This window comes from Triticum dicoccoides, chromosome 2B, assembly GCF_002162155.2.
Source record: "Triticum dicoccoides isolate Atlit2015 ecotype Zavitan chromosome 2B, WEW_v2.0, whole genome shotgun sequence".
Classification (NCBI taxonomy): domain Eukaryota; kingdom Viridiplantae; phylum Streptophyta; class Magnoliopsida; order Poales; family Poaceae; genus Triticum; species Triticum dicoccoides.
In genome coordinates, this window is record NC_041383.1 from 161801822 (window position 1) to 161825076 (window position 23255).

The following is a 23255-nucleotide window of genomic DNA, read 5'->3' on the forward strand; positions in this document are numbered from 1 at the left end:
GCTCCACTCTGGGATTACTTTGGTACCTCCCTGCTATGCTTATAGCAAGGCACACATCAGGTCTGGTACACAGCATTGCATACATGATAGAACCTATGGCTGAAGCATAGGGAATGACTTTCATTTTCTCTCTATCTTCTGCAGTGGTCGGGCATTGAGTCTGACTCAACTTCACACCTTGTAACACAGGTAAGAACTCTTTCTTTGACTGGTCCATTTTGAACTTCTTCAAAACTTTATCAAGGTATGTGCTTTGTGAAAGTCCAATTAAGCGTCTTGATTTATCTCTATACATCTTGATGCCCAATATGTAATCAGCTTCTCCGAGGTCTTTCGTAGAAAAACTCTTATTTGGGTATCCCTTTATGCTATCCAGAAATTATATATCATTTCCAATCAACAATATGTCATCCACATATAATATTAGAAATGCTACATAGCTCCCACTCACTTTCTTGTAAATACAGGCTTCTCCAAAAGTCTGTATAAAACCATATGCTTTGATCACACTATCAAAGCGTTTATTCCAACTCTGAGAGGCTTGCACCAGTCCATAAATGGATCGCTGGAGCTTGCATACTTTGTTAGCATCCTTTGGATCGACAAAACCTTCTAGTTGCATCATATACAACTCTTCTTCCATAAATCCATTCAGGAATGCAGTTTTGACATCCATTTGCCAAATTTCATAATCATAAAATGCAGCAATTGCTAACATGATTCGGACAGACTTAAGCATCACTACGGGTGAGAAAGTCTCATCATAGTCAACTCCTTGAACTTGTCGAAAACCTTTTGCAACAAGTCGAGTTTTGTAAACAGTAACATTACCGTCTACGTCGGTCTTCTTCTTAAAGATCCATTTATTCTCTATGGCTTGCCGATCATCGGGCAAGTCCACCAAAGTCCACACTTTGTTCTCATACATGAATCCCATCTCAGATTTCATGGCCTCAAGCCATTTCGCGGAATCTGGGTTCATTATCGCTTCCTCATAGTTCATAGGTTCATCATGGTCCAGTAACATGACTTCCAGAACAGGATTACCGTACCACTCTGGTGCGGATCTTATTCTGGAAGACCTACAAGGTTTGATAGTAACTTGATCTGAAGCTCCATGATCATCATCATTAGCTTCCTCACTAATTGGTGTAGTAATCACAGGAACTGATTTCTGTGACGAACTAATTTCCAATAAGGGAGAAGGTACAATTACCTCATCAAGTTCTGCTTTCCTCCCACTCACTTCTTTCGAGAGAAACTCCTTCTCTAGAAAGGACCCATTCTTAGCAACAAAGATTTTGCCTTCAGATATGTGATAGAAGGTGTACCCAACAGTTTCCTTTGGGTATCCTATGAAGACGCACTTCTCCGATTTGGGTTTGAGCTTATCAGGTTGAAGCTTTTTTCCCATAAGCATCGCAGCCCCAAATTTTAAGAAACGACAACTTTGGTTTCTTGCCAAACCATAGTTCATAAGGCGTCGTCTCAACGGATAAAATGGTGCCCTATTTAAACTGAATGCAGCCGTCTCTAAAGCATAACCCCAAAACGATAGCGGTAAATCAGTAAGAGACATCATAGATCGCACCATATCCAATAAAGTGCGGTTACGACGTTCGAACACACCATTTCGATGTGGTGTTCTAGGTGGCGTCAGTTGTGAGACTATCCCATGTTGTTTCAAATGAAGACCAAACTCGTAACTCAAATATTCTCCTCCACAATCAGATCATAGAAACTTTATTTTCTTGTTACGATGATTTTCCACTTCACTCTGAAATTCTTTGAACTTTTCAAATGTTTTGGACTTATGTTGCATCAAGTAGATATAACCATATCTGCTCAAATCATCTGTGAAGGTAAGAAAATAGCGATACCCACCACGAGCCTCAACACTCATTGGACCGCATACATCAGTATGTATTATTTCTAATAAGTCAGTAGCTTGTTCCATTGTTCCGGAGAATGGAGTTTTAGTCATCTTGCCCATACACGGTTCGCAAGCACCAAGTGATTCATATCAAGTGATTCCAGAAGTCCATCAGCATGGAGTTTCTTCATGCGCTTTACAGCGATATGACCCAAACGACAGTGCCACAAATAAGTTGCACTATGATTATTAACTTTGCATCTTTTGGCTTCAATACTATGAATATGTGTATCATCACTATCGAGATTCAATAAAAACGGACCACTCAACAAGGGTGCATGACTATAAAAGATATTACTCATATAAATAGAACAAACATTATTATCTAATTTAAATGAATAATCGTGTTGCATTAAACAAGATCCAGATATAATGTTCATGCTCAACACTAGCACCAAATAACAATTACTCAGGTCTAAAACTAATCCCGATGGTAGATGTCGAGGTAGCGTGCCGACAACGATCACATCGACCTTGGAACCATTTCCCACGCGCATCGTCACCTCGTCCTTAGCCAATCTTCGCTTAATCTGTAGCCCCTGTTTCGAGTTGCAAATATGAGCAACAGAACCAGTATCAAATACCCAGGCGCTACTACGAGCATTAGTTAAGTACACATCAATAACATGTATATCAAATATACCTTTCACTTTGCCATCCTTCTTATCTGCCAAATACTTGGGGCAGTTCCGCTTCCAGTGACCAGTCCCTTTGCAGTAGAAGCACTCAGTTTTAGGCTTAGGTCCAGACTTGGGTTTCTTCTCTTGAGCAGCAACCCGTTTGTCGTTCTTCTTGAAGTTCCCCTTCTTCCCTTTACCCTTTTTCTTGAAACTAGTGGTCTTGTTGACCATCAACACTTGATACTCCTTTTTGATTTCTACCTCCGCAGCCTTTAGCATTGCGAAGAGCTCGGGAATAGTCTTGTTCATCCCTTGCATATTATAGTTCATCACGAAGCCTTTATAGCTTGGTGATAGTGATTGAAGAACTCTGTCAATGACACAATCAACTAGAAGATCAACTCCTAGCTGAGTCAAGTGGTTATGGTACCCAGACATTCTGACTATGTGTTCACTGACAAAACTATTCTCCTCCATTTTGCAGTTGTAGAACTTGTTTGAGACTTCATATCTCTCAACTCGGGCATTTGCTTGAAATGTTGACTTTAACTCTTGGAACATCTCATATGCTCTATGACATTCAAAACGCCTTTGAACTCCCGATTCTAAGCCATAAAGCATGGCACATTGAACTATCGAGTAGTCATCAGCTTTACTCTGACAGACGTTCTTAACGTAATCAGTAGCATCTGCAGCAGGCCTGGCACCTAGCGGTGCTTCCAGGACATAATTCTTCTGTGCAGCAATGAGGATAATCCTCAAGTTACGGACCCAGTCTGTGTAGTTGCTGCCATCATCTTTCAACTTAGCTTTCTCTAGGAATGCATTAAAAATCAAAGGAATGGTAGCACGGGCCATTGATCTACAACAACATAGACATGCAAAATACTATCAGGTACTAAGTTCATGATAAATTAAAGTTCAATTAATCATATTACTTAAGAACTCGCACTTAGATAGACATCCCTCTAATCATCTAAGTGATCATGTGATCCAAATCAACTAAACCATGTCAGATCATCACATGAGATGGAGTACTTTTCAATGGTGAATGTCGGTGTACTAGATTAGGGGTACCCTAGTACCCCGAACTTGTGCACGGACAGTTGCAGCACCCCGCGGCAAAGGCTTGCCGGGTGATCGCCAAGATCCCCCAAGGTTCCCTTGCAGCCGTCCAAGAACAAAGTATATGAGCTAAAGGAGACAAGACCCCGGCGAGAGGAGCTTGCCGGGAAGGCCAATCAAAGCGCACCAAGGAACTTGCCACGACGCGCCACGCGCTCCGGCAAGGCGACAAGGCCCCGGCAAGAGGAGCTTGCCGGGAAGACCAAACAAGGTACCGCGAAGCCCGGCGAGCGACAAGCCTCCGGGCCCGACAAGATAACAACAGCGACAAGGCGCTTGCCGCGGCAGGCGGCCACTCTGCGTCCGCGCTCCAGCGCATCCACCAACGTGTCGCTCTGGGGGCCTCTCCAGGCATGCGTGGCGGGAGGCTGTGCAGCCAGCGGTGCGCAGTGGCATGCGAAGCTGACAAGATCGCCATCGTGGCGAACGGTGGCGCCCCTAACGGTCCTTTTCTGCACTGTTCGGGCGACTCAGACGGGCATTTAATGCCCTTGTCCCCTGCCGTCAGGGTTAGGTAGGGTGCACTATGCAAGCAACTGTACCAACTACCTCGCTTTTTACGTTTTTACCCTCCTCTGCGTTGCCACCTGTCGGTGACCCCTTTAGCGTATAAAAGGAGGCCCATGCGCAACGTAGAGGGGGTTCGGCTCATAGGTTCGGGTTCGGCTCATAGGTTCGGGGCCTCAGGCAGTTTGCTTCGATCCATTGGTAGCCCAGAGAACATCACACTCTCGCTTTGGAGAGCAAGAACACCAGATAATACAACCAGACAAGCAGCAGTAGGAGTGTTATCTCTCCAGAGAGCTCCGAAGCTGGGTAAACTGCTCGTGTGCCTCGCCTTGATCTGCTCTTTGTGCGATCTCCGCCCCCCGCCGAATCGAAAGGGGCCCGGTCCGCCGGCCCCATAGGTGCTCGAGGATCAGTTTCCCCGACATCTTTGGCGCGCCAGGTAGGGGGCGTCGAGATTGCGTGAACCTGATCCGGTGTTCACACGAGCTAGATCTTCATTCCCTTCATCAACATGCCACCGAAGAAGAAGACTTTGGCGGCAGCCGCTCCGTCCACGTCATTTCCGCCACCATTGGAGCAAATGGGTGGTGGAGTGGACGCCGGCGGAAGAACAGCCGTCGATGAGGGTGCTCACAGTGCTGCCAAGTCCAAGGACAAGGCTGCACAAACCTTGGCGACTGTACAAGTTCCGCGCCACTCTCAGGAGACGCAAGATCAACAGCGTCATGGCACTAGCAGTGCCATACGCATGATAGCCCAAGACCAAGCTGGTGGATCTCGGGCCGCTCAAGACCAGCATGCACGCCAGCGTGCTGGCACGAGCGGGGCGCGGTCGCCTGGACGGGATACTGCTCCTTCTAACATAGTTAGAAGTTCGAGCACGTCCCGCTCCTCGCGCCGTCCGCCACTGCCACCCACTACCCCAGCAGAAGCTTTGGCGCGAGCTCAATTTCTCCTAGATTACCCTCCGACGTCAGACAAGATCGACGAATGGAGAGCCACCATTCAGAGTCTCATCGGCTACGCCAACGGCGACACTCCACGGCGGCCGAGCGCGTCGTCGCCGCGGCAGGACCGCCGGACGCGAGCCGGTGGCGACGAAACAGGCGGAGGTGCAACTACCATGCAATCACCGCCCCGAAGGCCAAGATCGCCGACTTGTCGGATCCACCTCGACAGTGACTCCACTGCATCGTCGGATCCACGAGCTCGTCGTGATCAGCGCCAAGTTCTTCATGATCGACAACAAGAAGACGCTCGAACCCACATCGAGCGCCGAAGAGAAGCGCGACGTCAATCCGATAAGCGCGCTGGGCCCTCTGTTGACATGCATGCGCCAGGGGAACCAGGCGATCTGCCGTATGCGGTAGGTTGTCCTGCGTTCACTCGTGAGCTGCGGCAAGTCCAGTGGCCCAGTACAAAGAACTTCAAGCCAGACGTACCGGAGAAGTACGACGGCAAGACGCATCCGTCAGAGTTCCTCGGCATCTACACCATTGCGGTGCAAGCTGCCGGGGGACGAGATGGCAAGATCCTTGCCAACTACTTCCCGCTGGTGCTCAAGCCCAATGTCAGGTCCTGGCTCATGCACTTGCCGGACAACTCCATATCCTCTTGGGCTGATCTGTGCCATCAGTTTGTCGGCGCCTTTACCGGCGGACACAAGCCTCATGGCCAGGAGAGTGATCTTCATTTGCTCGCCCAGAAGGAAGGAGAGCCCCTGCGCAAGTACATTCAGAGATTCAGTAGCGTGCAGCACAACATCCCAGACGTCCACCCTACCGCGGTGATCAGCGCGTTCCATCAGAACGTGCGGAACCGCAGGATGCGGGAGGAAATGGCGATGTGCAAGATCAGGGACGTCAGTGAGTTATATGCACTGGCCGACAAATGCGCGCGTGCTGAGGAAGGGAGGAGACTCCCCGGAGAAAATATAGGAGCGGGAGGATCTGACAGCGAAGATGCCGCCCCGACAAGGAAAACCCGGCGGCGGAACAACAGAAGGAGGAAAGGCAAAGAAGTGCTAGTTGTTGAGCAGTCCGGCAACAGTGGCGGCGCCAAGGAAGCCAAAGCTGGTGACTCCGGCAAGGAGGTTTCCGCGGAGGTGGCGGTCGCCGACAAGCAGGATGGCACCAACAAGCAGTATTGCAAGATTCACCGCACCAAGGGCCATGATCTTCAGAACTGCAAGAGGGTCGAGCAGCTTGTTGAGCAACAGAAAGTTGAATACGAGCGGCGCGACAAGGAGAAAGCCCAGGAAGGAGCTGGTGGATCCGGCAAGAAACGTCCCGGCCGAGGAGGACGCCGCGGCAAGGCCAAGCAGCGGCAAGGAGACAGACCTCCTCGCGGCCGCGACAAGGATGAAGATGACGGCGACGATGAAGATATGGATGATGAGGAGACCGATGAGCAGGAGTTCCAGAAAGCTACAGAGGTCCTGTGCGTTGACGGTGGTGCTTCTCTGCATGCCTCGCACCGCCAGCTCAAGCAATGGATGCGGGAGGTTAATGCAGCAGAACCACCCGTCGAGTCACGCAGGCCTCTGAAATGGTCTGGCACGCCTATCATCTTTGATATTGAGGACCACCTGGATCGCATAACTGCGGTCGGGTGCTTGCCGATGTTGGTTTCACCAACAATCCGCAACCTCCAGGTCACTAAGATGCTAGTTGACGGCGGGGCCGGCTTGAATCTGATCTCCTCCGCAGTGCTCCAGAAGCTCCAGATCCCCGACAGCGAGCTCGAAGAGACCGGCACATTTCAAGGAATTAACCCGGGAAGGAGCAAGCCAAAGGGAAAGATCACATTGCCGGTAACATTTGGCAGTGAGCTGAACTTCAGGACTGAGAGGGTCACGTTTGACGTTGCCGATTTTCCATTACCTTACAATGGAATCCTTGGCCGTCCAGCACTCGCCAAGTTCATGGCAGCCTCTCACTATGCGTACAACATACTGAAAATGCCAGGCCCAATAAGTGTCATCTCTGTCCCTGGCGACAAGAAGGATGCTCTTATTTGTGCCGACAAGATCTACCGGGAAGCAGCATCTGCAGCAGAACGAAGGACACTTGGCGCTGAAGCTCCCGGGGGGAAGAAGAAGACCAAGTCCGGCAAGAGCTCTGATGCCCACTCCGGCAAGCGCACCTCTTCGGAGTGCTGCGCTACCGTCGAGGACGCACCATCGAGCTCCACCGGCAAGTGCAAGAAGGCGATGGCAGCTCCACCTGCGACTAAGAAGGTGTCCGCTAAAGAGGATGGCACTGGTGGTACCTTCACCATCAGCGCCACTCTTAACCCCAAATAGGAAAGCGCGCTCGTTGCTTTCTTGCGGGCGAATGTCGACGTGTTTGCGTGGCAACCGTCTGATATCCCCGGTGTTCCCAGGAAAGTGATTGAGCACCACCTTGCCGTCTGTCCTCATGCGCGGCCCGTCAAGCAGAGAGTCAGGAAGCAGGCAGTTGAGCGCCAAGAATTCATCGCAGAAGAAATCAAGAAGTTGGAAGCAGCAGGCCTTGTCAGAGGAGTACTCCATCCCACGTGGTTGGCCAATCCTATTGTTGTGGTCAAGGCTAACGGGAAATGGAGACTTTGTATTGACTTCACTGATGTTAATAAAGCTTGTCCCAAAGACCCATTTCCCTTGCCGCGTATTGACCAGATTGTTGACTCCACAGCCGGATGTGATTTGCTTTCATTTCTTGATGCATACTCAGGGTACCATCAGATCTTCATGGCAGAAGAAGATGAAGAGAAAACCGCATTTATCACCCCGTGTGGCACGTACTGCTTCGTATGGATGCCTTTCGGTTTGAAGAATGCTGGTTCAACATTCGCAAGGGTAGTCCACAATGCTTTTGAGCCACAAATACACAGAAATGTGGAAGCTTACATGGATGACATAGTGGTCAAGAGCAAGGACAAAGCGACCTTGATTCAAGATTTAGATGAGACATTTGCAAACATGCGCAAGATCAACCTCAAGCTTAACCCCGAGAAGTGCGTGTTTGGAGTCCCTTCCGGCAAGCTTCTCGGGTTCTTCGTGTCTCAGCGGGGAATTGAAGCCAATCCCGACAAGATCAAAGCCATCGAGCAGATCGAAGCACCAAAGCGCGTCAAGGATGTACGAAGGCTTGCCGGTTGCGTGGCTGCCCTCAGCAGGTTTATCTCTAGATCTACTGAGCGCGCCCTGCCATTTTTCAAAATTTTGAAAAAGGCAGGTCCAATGAAATGGACTCCGGAAGCGGAGGCTGCGCTGCAGGACTTGAAGAGATACCTGTCCTCCACTCCAACACTTGTCGCACCTAAGCCGCAAAGAGAAGTTGCTGCTGTATATAGCAGCAACCAATCAAGTGGTTAGTGCTGCGTTAGTGGCGGAGAGGGAGGCAGATGATGAGCCAGCAACCACGGCAGATCCATCCAGCGACAAGCAGGGGGCTTCGTCGACAAGCTCTGGCCCCGACAAACATGAGTTTGCGCAGGAGCATGATAAGATGCCGAGGAGAATGGTGCAGCGCCCAGTTTACTTTGTCAGTTCCCTTCTGCAGGGGGCTAGATCAAGGTACTCTGGTGTGCAGAAGTTGCTTTTTGGCCTCCTCATGGCCTCGAGAAAGCTGCGCCATTACTTCCAAGCACATGAGATCACAGTCGTCACTCGCTTTCCACTGAAGAGGATACTACAAAATCCAGAAGCAACAGGCAGGATTGTCGAGTGGGCACTGGAACTGTCAAGCTTTGGCCTCAAGTTTGAGAGCACCTCAACTATCCAAAGCAGAGCATTGGCAGAGTTCATAGCAGAGTGGACGCCAACCCCAGATGAAGAAATTCCAGAAACGAGCATCCCCGTCAAAGAAGCAAGCAAAGAGTGGCTGATGTACTTTGATGGTGCCTTCTCGCTGCAAGGCGCCGGTGCAGGTGTGCTGCTTGTCGCACCCACCGGAGAGCACCTCAAGTACGTAGTCCAGATGCACTTTCCCAAAGAGCAAGCAACCAACAATACTGCAGAGTATGAAGGATTGCTTGCCGGTCTCAGAATCGCAGCAGACCTTGGGATTAAGAAGCTCATTGTCAGGGGTGACTCACAACTTGTCGTCCGACAAGTGAACAAGAACTACCAGAGCCCGTTGATGGAAGCGTATGTTGATGAAGTGAGGAAGCTAGAAGAGCACTTTGACGGCCTACAAATGGAGCATATCCCAAGAGCTCAGAATGATATCGCTGACGGCCTGTCAAAGTGCGCCGCACTAAAGTTACCTGTGGAACCAGGGATCTTTGTGCTTAAGTTGACTCAACCATCCGTAACACCATCAACTGGACAAAGCAAAAGGAGGAAGTTGGTTTCTGGTGACTACTTTCCGGCAGAGCTCCCCGAAGCCGCCGCCAAGAAAGTCCCCAAGATCAACACCAAGGATGCTGAGGGGCAGTCTGCTCCAGCAAGCCTAATGGTTTGTTCTGTTGAAGCAGACGCTCCCGACAAGTTTTGCTCCGGCAAGCTTGCCGGGGAACATCAAGCTCCGGCAGGGCCACAAATCCTTGCCATAGAAGCAGATGTTCCCGCAGCAGCAGATGCGCCTTTAGTCCTTGTTGTTGAGCCACAGGCTCCAGCATGGGCACAGCAGATTGTCCGTTTCCTTTAGACAGGAGAACTTCCCGAAGAACAAGAAGAAGCGGAGAGAGTAGCCCGGCAGTCAAGTATGTACCAGTTTGTCGATAGCATACTATATAGAAGAAGACTCAACGGTGTGAAATTGAAGTGTATTCGCTGGGAAGATGGACAAAAGCTGTTGGCGGAGATACATGGAGGCATATGTGGCCACCACATCGGCGCAAGAGCACTTGCCGGCAAAGCTTTCCAGCAAAGTTTCTTTTGGCCGACAGCCCTCCAGGATGCAACTGCACAAGTAACCAAGTGTGAAGCGTGCCAGTTCCGCTCCAAACAGATACACCAGCCAGCTCAAGCTCTCCAGACGATCCCTTTATCCTGGCCATTTTCGGTCTGGGGGCTCGATATTCTCGGCCCCTTCCCCCGAGCTGTCGGGGGCTTTGAGTACTTGTACGTCGCAATCGACAAGTTCACAAAGTGGCCGAAAGTGCAGCCAGTGAGGAAGGTGACAGCACAGTCAGCAGTCAAGTTCTTCAGGTCAATTGTTTGTCGTTTCGGGATCCCTAACAGGATCATCACCGACAACGACACGCAATTCACGAGCCGCACCTTCATGCAATACGTCCAAGACCTTGGCGCCAAGGTCTGCTTCGCTTCTGTTGCTCATCCGAGAAGCAACGGTCAAGCAGAGAGGGCAAATGCTGAAGTGCTGCGCGGGCTCAAGACCAGAACTTTCGACAGGCTGCACAGGTGCGGAAGGAACTGGATCGAGGAGCTGCCGGTGGTTCTTTGGTCGATCAGAACGACGCCAAATCGAGCCACTGGCCAGACACCTTTCGCTCTAGTCTATGGAGCAGAGGCAGTTCTCCCCACGGAACTCGTATACGGATCACCTCGAGTGCTCGCTTATGATGAGTTTGAGCAAGAACAGCTGCGGCAAGACGACGCGCTGCTCCTTGAGGAAGATCGTCTTCAGGCTGCTGTACGAGCTGCTCGATACCAGCAAGCTTTGCGCCGCTATCATAGCCGCAAAGTTAAAGCCAGAAGCTTCGAGGAAGGCGACCTTGTTCTTCGGCGCATTCAGTCCGCCAAGAATTCCAACAAGTTGACGCCGAAGTGGGAAGGCCCTTATCGGGTGAGACGAGTCACAAGGCCTGGCGCAATCCGCCTTGAGACCGAAGATGGCATTCCAGTGAGCAACTCCTGGAACATAGAACATCTTCGTAAGTTTTTCCCATAAGGGGCGGTTGCCGGAACCCGTTCCGGCAACCACCTTTTGTACAAGTCTTGCTGCTGTTGCATGTAATCCTTTGTACAAAGCCGGGCGCAGATCCCGTGCATAAGTAAAAACCCATGTGCTCCGCACAGCTTGTCCATTTCATGCGTTAGTTCCTTTCTTGCATGTGATTATCTGACACTTTGTGCAGCACTTACATCCGGTAAGCAGTAATGAGCCGAAGTGCTCCATATTATTATTTTCTCTTCTTTCTTTTTCTTTTAAAGGAAAAGAAGGTTCTCTCGCACACAAGTTTGCCAGGGGGAAGGAGAAGATTGTGGTGTGGGCCAGGTGACGTTCAAGCAAAGACTCGCCTTACCGAGAAGCAAATGACAGAAAAGCTAAGTTGCCAAAGTTTGAGCAATCACTTTTTTTAAATTTTTTAGTTATCTTCCTCGAACGACCCTGCTTTGTATGGAAAACCTGTGCGTGGAGGAACCAACTCGTGGCTAGTTGCGCCCTTACTTTGTTTCGAGTCCGCTCAACAGCTTAAGCGTGCAGCATCTAGTCACAACAAGGTTTCTGTCGGAAGCAGCGCCGCCAGCAGGCTGCTGAAGTTCCGCACTCAGCGCTCGCGGCTCGGGCGCCTGCGCCGACAAGTTCCCTAGAAGCGTAGGGTGAAAACATACAAAGGGAGGAATCTAGTAGAGGAAATAACATTGCAATTGATAACAGAAATAAAGTTATATTACAAAGATAACTTGTCGCAGCTCTAATAGACTATTTTCATGACATGACTAGCAGCGACAAGGGAAAAGAAGAAATGGGCAGCCTAATCTACGCGTCCGCCCTTGACTCGCTTGATCTCGCTCACCTTGTCCACAATGGGTGCGACAAGGGCCTTGAGTGCATCCAGATCGGCGTCAGGCGGCAAGGATCGGAGGACGTTGGTGAAGCTGAGGCCTGGATTACGGAAGGCTACCTTCATCAGCACCTTCTGGAGAACCCCGGCGCAGATTTTGCGTGACTCGTCGGCCAGCTGCTTCGGGATCCTCTCCCGAAGCCGCTGGAGTGCCGTCGCCATGCCCTTGAAGAATAGGCTGAGCTTGGCGCTGGGTTGAAGGCTCTCGTCGGAAGGATATCCAAAGTCATCCATCCCCAGCTGCGCCAGCTCCTCGTTGATGATGGCGGTAGTGTTCACCAGGCCCTCAGTCCAGTGCTCCACCGTGTCTCTGAACGAGTTCTGGGTAACTGTAATGCTCTTCAGCAGCGCTGCATCAGCCTTGACCTTCTCCGCCAAGGTCTTCTCCCGCTCCTTGGCGGCCTCCAGCGTCTGCGTCAGCGTGGCCAGCTTCAGCTCCAGGTCTGCTTTGGAATCCCTGGCGGCGCTGAGCTCTTTGCCCCTCTCAGCGAGAAGGCCTTGCAGCTCACCATGGGCGGCAGCATCCTTCTCGTGCTCACGCTTGAGTGCGGCAAGCTCCTCGCCACTCTTCCCAATTTCAGCCTCCAGCCGCGCCACCTTCTCCTCTAGTTCCCTCTTGGCGGCCTCTGCAGTTGCCGCGGCATCCTTTGCCTCCTTGAGCGCCCCGCCAAGTGCTCGCTCGCGCTCGGCGAGCTCTTCCTCGTAGCTGTCGAGGTGGGCCTTCCGCTGCACTAGCTCGCCTTCCCGCGCGGACTGCTTCTCGGCAGCAAGTCTTTGTTCCTCCTCAGCCTCGGCCTTCTCGAGAAGAAAGGTCATGCGCTCCTCATCGACTCGCTCCCGCTCCTGCGCCAGGGACCGGAGAGCTTCTTGATTTTGGCCCCGGAGCTCCTCCGCGCGCTTCTCCATGTCAACTCCCGCCTTCGCGACAAGCGCTTCCCGGGAAGCCAGCTTGGCTTGCCGGGTGTGGTAGAGTGACAGCAGCTTCCGCAGCAGCTGCTCCTCCTCAGGCTCGCCGCTGCTGCTGCCGGGCGCGTCAACCAATGACAGCCCAGCAGAGGCGAGCGCCTCCCCGTCAAAAATTTCCCCCTCGACTCGTGCCCTGGAGCTCGACGCCCGGGGTAGCTTGATGAAGATGTTGTCACCGGCCTGCAAGTAGGCGCCGGGCTGGGGCTCCTCGGAGCCCGGCTCCGCGGAAGCGGCAGAGGGTTCGGCGGTCGGTGCAGCGCCCGGCGCTCCTGCGGCCTCAGGGTCGTTAGTGCGATCGCCCGATCCCTCGCCGGCTTCCGCAGCAGCAGCCCCGGCGGCCTCCTCGCCGGCGGTCTCATCAGCACCGGCACCTTCCTCGCCGGCGCCCTCTGTCTCCATTGGCTCAGCCGAAGATGGGTCTGAAGAACGAAGAAGGGAGGAAAATCAATCAAAAATTCAAGGAAAGAAAAACAAAAGAAGCAGAACCCAAGGGAAAGTTTTTGGGCAAGTGGATTACCTGCGCCAAGATCTTCAGTTGCGGCCTCGGTCGCCGCAGGATCAGCAGTGCCGTCCCTTGCCGGAGAGTCCCCCCTTGCCGGAGAGCGCTCCCTTGCCGGGGACTCCTCCCTTGGCGGCGCAATCGAAGCAGGTGGCACTTCGGGACCGGCCTCCGGGCGCTCCTGATGAGGCTGCTCTGCTCCTGCACAAGTCAACAAGCAAGATATCAACAAAGGAAAAAGCACTCAAGCGCGCCCGACAGCAGAAGGCTAAACTATGAACTTACGCTGGGGGCTGCGCTGGGGGCTGCTCCGAGGGGTGATTGCCGGGTCCGTCAAGGTGGTCTCGGACCCACCTCCTGCCGACGCGATGGGGTCATCCTCGATGACGATCACCGCGGCCTTGGCCCTCTTCGCCGCTCTCTGGGCCAGTGTTCTGAAAAGAAAACAGTCCAGATTGGAGCAAGTCAGATACAAGATATAAACAGCAAGATTGAAGGATTATAAGGGCGCTAAAGAAACTCACTCTTCTTCCTCCTCATCAGAGCTGAGCGCGGAAAGATCGAAGTCCGGCCCTCCTCCGGTGCGGCGAGGTGGAGGAGTAGGATCCCTTGCCCGCTTGGCGGGGGCAGTGGCGGTGGCCCGGGAAGGTCCCGCTCCAGTTGCCGTTGTTGCGTGAGGCGCTCCCGCGGCAACATTGCTTGCCACGGTAGAGCGCGTCGCACGGCTTGGTGGCTGTGGAGCCGGCTGCCGCCCTGCTGCGTCCCCGGCCCTGCGAAGGCGCCTCCTTGGCAAGGCCGGGGGCTTCGCCTGCGGCAAGCTCTCTAAAGGCTCAGCCTCCTCCTTGCCGGCCTCGCTCGACTCGGCTTCAGAACCGGCAGGCTCCTCTTCGCCCATGAACTCCGTGCGTTCGGCAAGGTTTGCCGCCTCTGCAGCTTCCGCCTCCTCCACAGTGAACCCAAACACACCCGCAGCAGCTGCGGCCGCAGCCTCTTCCGCCCTAGTAGCGATGAGTTGCAGCTCCTCGTCGGTGGTGTCACGAGTGACGCTCTTCTGCTCGTCGGCGCGGACTGGCACTTCCTCCAAGGTGTCGAAGAACGCTCGCACAACGTCGTCCGCAGGCTCTTGCCAAGTTGGGACGATGCCGTGTGAATCGCACAACGGCATTATGGCGCGGATCCGGTCAAGCGAAGAATTATTGCACAAAGGAACTACGCCCCTCGGCAGTGTGAATGGGTGCTGGGGGTCGCGTTTGAATAACTCCAAGAGCATTGCATCCAACTCCAAGACAGTGAAGTTTTAGTTGAGGCCCGGCCGCAGCCTCATGATGTCCGCCGAATTCTTAAATTCCCAGGCGGGCCTCCTCCTCTCCTGCAGGGGGGCGATGCGGCGGCGGAGGAAATCTGCCCCGACAGCACCTACGGTGAGCCCGGCAAGCCTGAGGCGAAGAATCCTAGTGATGGCGATCTTCAGCCTCTCGTCTTCCGGGGCCACGTTGCTCCAATCATTGCCGTGCACTATTGGAGTTTGGCGCACGGTGGTGAAGGGCTGCGGATCCTCCTCGACGATCCAACACCACTCCGCTCTCCACTCCTCCCACTTGCTGCAGAGCTCACCCTCCAAGTACGCATCTTTCTTGCCGAGTCTCGAGACCCAGGCAATCCCTCCGGCAAGCGGCTCTCCTCTCTCTACCCGAGGTATGAAGAAGTGGCGGAAAAGGGCTACACTAGGGTGGACTCCGACAAAGTTTTTGCACAAGTGTGCGAAAACTGCCATGGTCAAGACAGCATTGGGGGTGAAGTCAAGGAGGCGGAAGCCATACATGTTCATAATGTCACAAAAGAATTCCGAGAAGGGCGGGCAGAGCCCGCAGTAGAAGAATAGCGGGAAGAACGGGTACCCATTTGGATCCGACTCCGAGGCAGCAGCCGGGAGTACCCTCGTGCGCTGATGCGCACGCGTCTCCGTCGCCAAAAAGAGGTAGAAGTACTCCCTCAGCTCCTGCACGCCGAGCTGGGGGGTGAAGATCGCCCGCTCCTTCCGCAGTGCCGCGAGCCGCTGCGCCTCGGCCGACTTCACGCCCTTTCCCTTGTCGGCCTTCGGGGCCATGGCAGAGGTGGTAGGGAAGGTCGACGGCGTGGTGATGCTGGTGGCAATGGGGGGGGCGGAGCGCTGCTCTCTCGGCTTCGAGAAGAAGGGGGGAGCGGCGGAGTTTGTGAAGAAGGAGTAGCAGCAAACAGCGAGGGAGGACGAACTGCCCCTGTTTCCTCTGCTTATAAAGAGGGACGGGGCGGACATTTCGGCCTTCCGCTTAAACAACCACCCACGATCTCTCCCATGATGCCGCATTCAATGCGTGCCGTTATGGGAGAGTGCGGTGGATACGGAACAAGATTTGGCGTGGCCCAGCCCGCATGTGCCCGTGCCCTGTCTTGGGCCTGGCCCAACAGCGCTCGGCACCGTGTCTGGCCCAGGCCCGGGGGCTCCTGTCGGTGTACTAGATTAGGGGTACCCTAGTACCCCGAACTTGTGCACGGGCAGTTGCAGCACCCCGCGGCAAAGGCTTGCCGGGTGATCGCCAAGATCCCCCAAGGTTCCCTTGGAGCCGTCCAAGAACAAAGTATATAAGCTAAAGGAGACAAGACCCCGGCAAGAGGAGCTTGCCGGGAAGGCCAATTAAAGCGCACCAAGGAACTTGCCGCAACGCGCCACGCGCTCTGGCAAGGCGACAAGGCCCCGGCAAGAGGAGCTTGCCGGGAAGACCAAACAAGGTACTGCGAAGCCCGGCGAGCGACAAGCCTCCAGGCCCGACAAGATAACAACAGCGACAAGGCGCTTGCCGCGGCAGGCGGCCACTCTGCGTCCGCGCTCCAGCGCATCCACCAACGTGTCGCTCTGGGGGCCTCTCCGGGCATGCGTGGCGGGAGGCTGTGCAGCCAGCGGTGCGCAGTGGCATGCGAAGCTGACAAGATCGCCATCATGGCGAACGGTGGCGCCCCTAACGGTCCTTTTCTGCACTGTTCGGGCGACTCAGACGGGCATTTAATGCCCTTGTCCCCTGCCGTCAGGGTTAGGTAGGGTGCACTGTGCAAGCAACTGTACCAACTACCTCGCTTTTTACGTTTTTACCCTCCTCTGCGTTGCCACCTGTCGGTGACCCCTTTAGCGTATAAAAGGAGGCCCATGCGCAACGTAGAGGGGGTTCGGCTCATAGGTTCGGGTTCGGCTCATAGGTTCGGGGCCTCAGGCAGTTTGCTTCGATCCATTGGTAGCCCAGAGAACATCACACTCTCGCTTTGGAGAGCAAGAACACCAGATAATACAACCAGACAAGCAGCAGTAGGAGTGTTATCTCTCCGGAGAGCTCCGAAGCTGGGTAAACTGCTCGTGTGCCTCGCCTCGATCTGCTCTTTGTGCGATCTCCGCCCCCCGCCGAACCGAAAGGGGCCCGGTCCGCCGGCCCCATAGGTGTTCGAGGATCAGTTTCCCCGACATGGGAACATCACTATGTTGATCATATCTACTGTATGATTCACGCTCGACCTTTCGGTCTCAGTACTCCGAGGCCATATCTGCATATGCTAGGCTCGTCAATTTTAACCCGAGTATTATGCGTGTGCAAAACTGGCTTGCACCCGTTGTATGTGAACGTAGAGCTTATCACACCCGATCATCACGTGGTGTCTCGGCACGACGAACTGTAGCAATGGTGCATACTCAGGGAGAACACTTGTACCTTGAAATTGAGTAAGGGATCATCTTATAATGCTACCGCCGTACTAAGAAAACTAAGATGCATAAAAGGTAAACATCACATGCAATCAAAATATGTGACATGATATGGCCATCATCATCTTGAGCTCATGATATCCATCACCGAAGCATCGTCATGATCACCATCGTCACCGGCGCGACACCTTGATCTCCATCGTAGCATCGTTGTCGTCTCACCAACTATTGTTACTACGACTATCGCTACCACTTAGTGATAAAGTAAAACAATTACATGGAAATTGCATTTCATACAATAAAGCGACAACCATATGGCTCCTGCCAGTTGCCGATAATTTTGTTACAAAACATGATCATCTCATACAACAATATCACATCATGCCTTCACCATATCACATCACAGCAAGCCCTACAAAAACAAGTTATACGTCCTCTACTTTGTTGTTGTAAGTTTTACGTGGCTGGTACGGGCTTCTAGCAAGAACCGTTCTTACCTATGCATCAGAACCATAATGATTTTTCATCAAGTGTGTCGTTTCAACCTTCAACAAGGACCGGGCGTAGCCACACTCGATTCCACTAAAGTTGGAGAAACAGACACTCACTAGCCACCTATGTGCGAAGCACGTTGGTAGAACCAGTCTCGCGTAAGTGTACGCGTAATGTCGGTCTGAGCCGCTTCATCCAACAATACCGCTGAATCAAAGTATGACATGTTGGTAAGCAGTATGACTATTATCGCCCACAACTCTTTGTGTTCTACTCGTGCAAATAACATCTACGCATAGACCTGGCTCGGATGCCACTATTAGGGAACGCAGTAATTTCAAAAAAAATCCTACGATCACGCAAGGTCTATCTAGGTGATGCATAGAAACGAGAGGGGAGAGTGTTGTCTACGTACCCTCATAGACCGAAAGTGGAAGCGTTAAGACAACGCGGTTGATGTAGTTGTACGCCTACATGATCCGACCAATCCTAGCACCGAAGGTACGGCACCTCCGCGATCTGCACACGTTTAGCTCGGTGACGTCCCACGAACTCTAGATCCAGGTGAGGTCAAGGGAGAGTTTCCTCAGCACGACAGCATGTTGATGGTGATGATGAAGTTACCAACGTAGGGCTTCGCCTAAGCACTACGACGATATGACCGAGGTGGAAATCTGTGGAGGGGCGCACCGCACACGGCTAAAAGATCAACTTGATCAACTTGTGTGTCCATGGGGTGCCCCTCCCCTGTATATAAAGGAGTGGAGGAGGGGGGCGACCGGCCTCCTACGGCGCGCCCCAAGGGGGGGTTCCTACTCCTACTAGGAGTAGGTTTCCCCCCTTTCCTAGTCCAACTAGGAGGGGGGAGGAAGGGGAAGAGGAGAAGAAGGAAAGGGGGGCCGGCCCCCCTCCCAATTCGGATTAGGCTTGGGGGGGAGCCCCTCCTCTTGGCCGCCTCCTCTCTCTTCCACTAAAGCCCGTGTAGGCCCATTAAGCCCCCGGGGGGTTCCGGTAACCTCCCGGTTCTCCGTTAAATGCCTGAACTCATCCGAAACCATTCCGGTGTCCAAACGTAACCTTCCAATATATCAATCTTCATGTCTTGACCATTTCGAGACTCCTTGTCGTGTCCGTGATCACATCCGGGACTCCGAACAACCTTCGATACATCATATCACATAAACTCATAATACCAATCATCATCGAACTTTAAGCATGCGGACCCTATGGGTTCGAGAACTATGTAGACATGACCGAGACACGTCTCCGGTCAATAACCAATAGCGCAACCTGGATGCTCATATTGGTTCCTACATATTCTATGAAGATCTTTACCGGTCAAACCGCATAACAACATATGTTGTTCCCTTTGTCATCGATATGTTACTTACCCGATATTCGACCATCGGTATCATCATACCTAGTTCAATCTCGTTACTGGCAAGTCTCTTCACTCGTTCCGTAATACTTCATCCAGCAACTAACTCATTAGTTACAAGGCTTATAGTGACGAGGACATCAATACCATTGTTACACCCACAGCCCCTACAGCTACATATACTGGACCAATTACTAGAGCTCGCGCACGCCAATTAAGTTCAGGTACTTTCGTTTCTTGGTAATGATTCTAATGTTCATGAGAATATGATGCTTCCTAAATTGGATACATTTGTTTTGCTCACAAGTAAAGGGCTTGGCATGGATAAGAGGGAAGAACAATGAAGCAAGACCAAGCATGGAGATGATTTCCTGCGCAAGGGGGATAAGAACGGAGTTACAAGTGATGATTTCAGGACTTTGAAGCCACCATAATGAGTGCATGAAGCCTTGGACGAAATATACAAGATGCCACTTCATAATTTTTGTCTAGAGGCCATTCTAGGTGTTGCGTCACCTTATTATTGGGCCAGGCCCATCTAATTTCGAAATACACAAGTATAGGCTATTTTTAGAGTCCGTATGTGTGGGGAAACAAGAGATAGGGTTGGTTTCGGACCCCTCCACCAAGGGCCATGAAATTCCCCCCTCTTCCTCCATATATACAGCCCTTAGGGCACCATTTAGACTTTGGGTTTTGTTTAGATTAAATTTCGTCATAGCTGCAACTTTGCGTACTTCGTTTGTGTTCAACGACCAGACAAAGACGTCATAGAACCCCATCTTGATAAATAAATCTTTCATCTTATATTCGCAATAACCAGATTGCAATCTCAATTTCTTGCTTGTTCTTCATTTGCTCACAGGAAATAGACCCTCGTGGTTAGGTTGATCATGCTCTGGCGTGGTCAACAACCTCTTGGAGTTGGTTTAGCGATTGCTAAGGCGCGACGTCCTCGCACGTACGTAGTTGGATCGCCAAAGTCTACTCCTTCGAAACGATAATCACCATCTCATCGAAAGACGGGACACCTTTGCCTCTGTCAAGTGGTATCAGATTTCCAGGTTGCTCGGTGAGATTTTATAGTTTTTTGTAGTTTAGATTGAGTATGTTATCATACCTACAGTCCATGAAAAAGCCACAAAAAAATTAGGGTTAGTTCATCATATTCGAACCAATCTGAGCCTTTGCATAATCTTTTTCGGTTTTTGCATTGTTGAATTTGCGGCTACATCTCGTGTCTAGTTGCTGGTCTTAGCGTCTAGTCCTTTAGAGTTTCGACTTTTGTCACAGTTTGTCATGCCGCCGCCGCACCATCTTCATCGCTGCTACCATATACCACCACCGCTGCCATATCCTACCACCACTGCCATCTACGACCACGGCTGCCATATCCTACCACCGCTGCCATATACCATCAACGTTGCCATATCCTACCACTGTTGTCATATACCACCATATATCCACAACCAATCCGAGTTCTTTTCATATTAGGTTTGTTTTCGAGATCCATCATTTTCCGATTCGTGTTTCCTTGCCTGAGTAGGTTTTGAAAAAAAGTGTCTGGAGACCCTCGGGCAGTTTTTAGGCCAAAATTTTGGCGACCGAAAATATTTTTCCCTATCCTATTTTTAGGTTCCAAGGAGCGTTCTGAGACACTCGCCATCATAGTGATTTTTTTGTTGCATTTTTTTGTCGTCGCTGCCCTGATTTCCAAAAAAAGGCAAAAAATTACGTGCCTATCCTATTACCTTGACTTGGGAAGAGTTTTGAGACACTCGCCATTATAGTGAATCTTCGCAAAAAAAAGAGCGCAAAAAAAGAGCGAAAAAAAATTTAGACTGTGCTTTTCCCTTGTTTACATGTCGCGCCGTGATTTTGTTAGTGTTCTAGGCTCGCGTCTCTAGCACGGTCTAGCCTAGGACCAGTATAGTACCGTCGTTGAGTGTTTATTCAACTTTGCATCTCTGAATTGATTATTGCTGACCCTTTTTGCTACCATATTATAAGCATTCCTAGCCCCACATACATCTACGTCATGCGTTTGAGTCTTCCTGGTAATCGCTCTATCCAAGCTTTGAGAGTTTTGACTACAACGGTTGCCGATCACCACGTGCTGTTGGGTAAGAACTGGTAAGAATTTGAGATTCGCTTGACGGATTTGTGACACCCCACCACCACCATTTTCCAGTAGTCTATAGGATCATATTCTTGTCTGTTTCTATTGTTGCTAACTATGGCAGGACCACAAGCCGGCGAGATTGACTGGGAGAACATGACGAACAAGGAGCTTCATGATAAGTTTCATCAAATGTTGGGTCAACAGGTGGAAGACGTAACGGCCAGCTTTGGAAAGGCAATGGAGAAGATGGATGACATTGAGAAGACAATTGACACCAAGTTGGACGCCAAGTTCGATGAGTTACTCAAATGTCTCCCACCACCAGCTTCAAGCCGCAATACAGTAGGGTGAGCACAGCGTATTCCTCTTGAGCCAGGACAAAATTCTGGTGCCGCTGCTACTTCTGTTGATGCTTCTGTAGCTCCTGCTGCTACTGCAGAGGTGGAGGACTATTACGAGGATGAGGTTGATCAAAATCAGAACTACGTGCAGCCACCAACACCACCACCAGTAGGTCAACCTCAGGTATATATTCGCAGTGGTAGGCCTGCACCACCACCTCAGGTACGAGATTAGGACCATATTCCTAAACTGAAATTGGATATTCCATCGTTTGAGGGTAGATACATTCCCGGTGTATATCTTACTTGGGAGTTAGAAACTGAACAACGTTTACATGTTTACAATATCCCGAGGAGAGATGGGTTGCTGCTGCTGTTTGTGCTTTCACTAGTTTTGCATGTGTATGGTGGTCTGAACATTGTAGATTATATCCTATTCCAGCTACTTGGGCTGCTTTGAAAACTGCTATGCGTACTCGTTGGGTTCGACCATATTATCAACGTGAATTACTTTAAAAACTGTAGCGTCTGAGACAAGGGAAAAATTATGTAGAAGAATATTATCAGGAATTACAAACTAGCATGATTAGATGTGGTATTGTTAAGGAGAATGAAGCTATGCTTGCACGTTTTATGGGTGAATTAAATAGAGAGATTCATACCATTCTAGAGTATAAGGAGTATACTAATATCACTTGTTTATTCCATATTGCTTGTAAAGCTGAACGTGAAGTGCAGGATTGACAAGCCTTGGCGCGAACTAACTTTTCTGCAGGTCGACCTTCATCATGGACACCGCGTGCATCTTCTACTTCCACTACACCGGCACCTCCATCAGGTGCCACCTCCAGCCATGACACAAGAAAGCAGGCACAACCACCACTATCTGCCAAGAGCGCACTTGCCAGGCCTGCATAGAGCTCTTCTTCTTCCATGGCATCAACCGGGCACACAAGTGATATTATTTGTCGTCGTTGTAAGGGAAGAGGTCATTATGCGAGAGAATGCAAATCTTAGTGTGTGATGATTGCTACTGAGGATGGTGGGTATGAGTCCGCTAGTGACTATGATGAGGAGACTTTGGCTCTTATTACACGTGAAGAACATGGTGGAGATGATTCTGAACATGAGACGCAATACATGGCTCTTGAAGATGCTGACAGGTATGAATGTTTGGTTGCTCAACGTGTTTTGAGTGTGCAGGTCACACAAGTTGAGCAAAATTAGAGGCATAATTTGTTCCATACAAAGGAAGTTGTGAAGGAACGTTCTGTTCGCGTCATCATTGATGGAGGGAGCTGCAACAACTTGGCTAGCATGGAGATGGTGGATAAGTTATCTCTCACCACAAGACCACATCCATATCCTTACTATATCCAATGGTTCAATAATAGCAGCAAGGTTAAGGTAGTGCGTGCTGTTCGTGTGCATTTTAGTATCTCTACATATGCTCATTATGTTGATTGTGATGTGGTACCCATGCAAGCATGTTCCTTATTACTTGGTAGACCATGGAAATTTGATAAAAAATTTGTACACCATGGTAGAAACAATCAGTATACTCTTGTTCATAAGGATAAACATATTACTTTAGTTCCTATGTCTCCTGATTCCATTTTGAAAGATGATATTAATAGAGCTAATAAAGCAAAACAAGAGAAAAATAAGAGTGAAAATCAGATTGTGGCAAAAGATTTTGAGCAACAAATGAAGCCTAATAATAAACCATCTAGTGTTGCTTATGAAATTAAATTGAAAAGTGCATGTTTATTTGCCACCAAACCTGATATTCATGAGCTAGATTT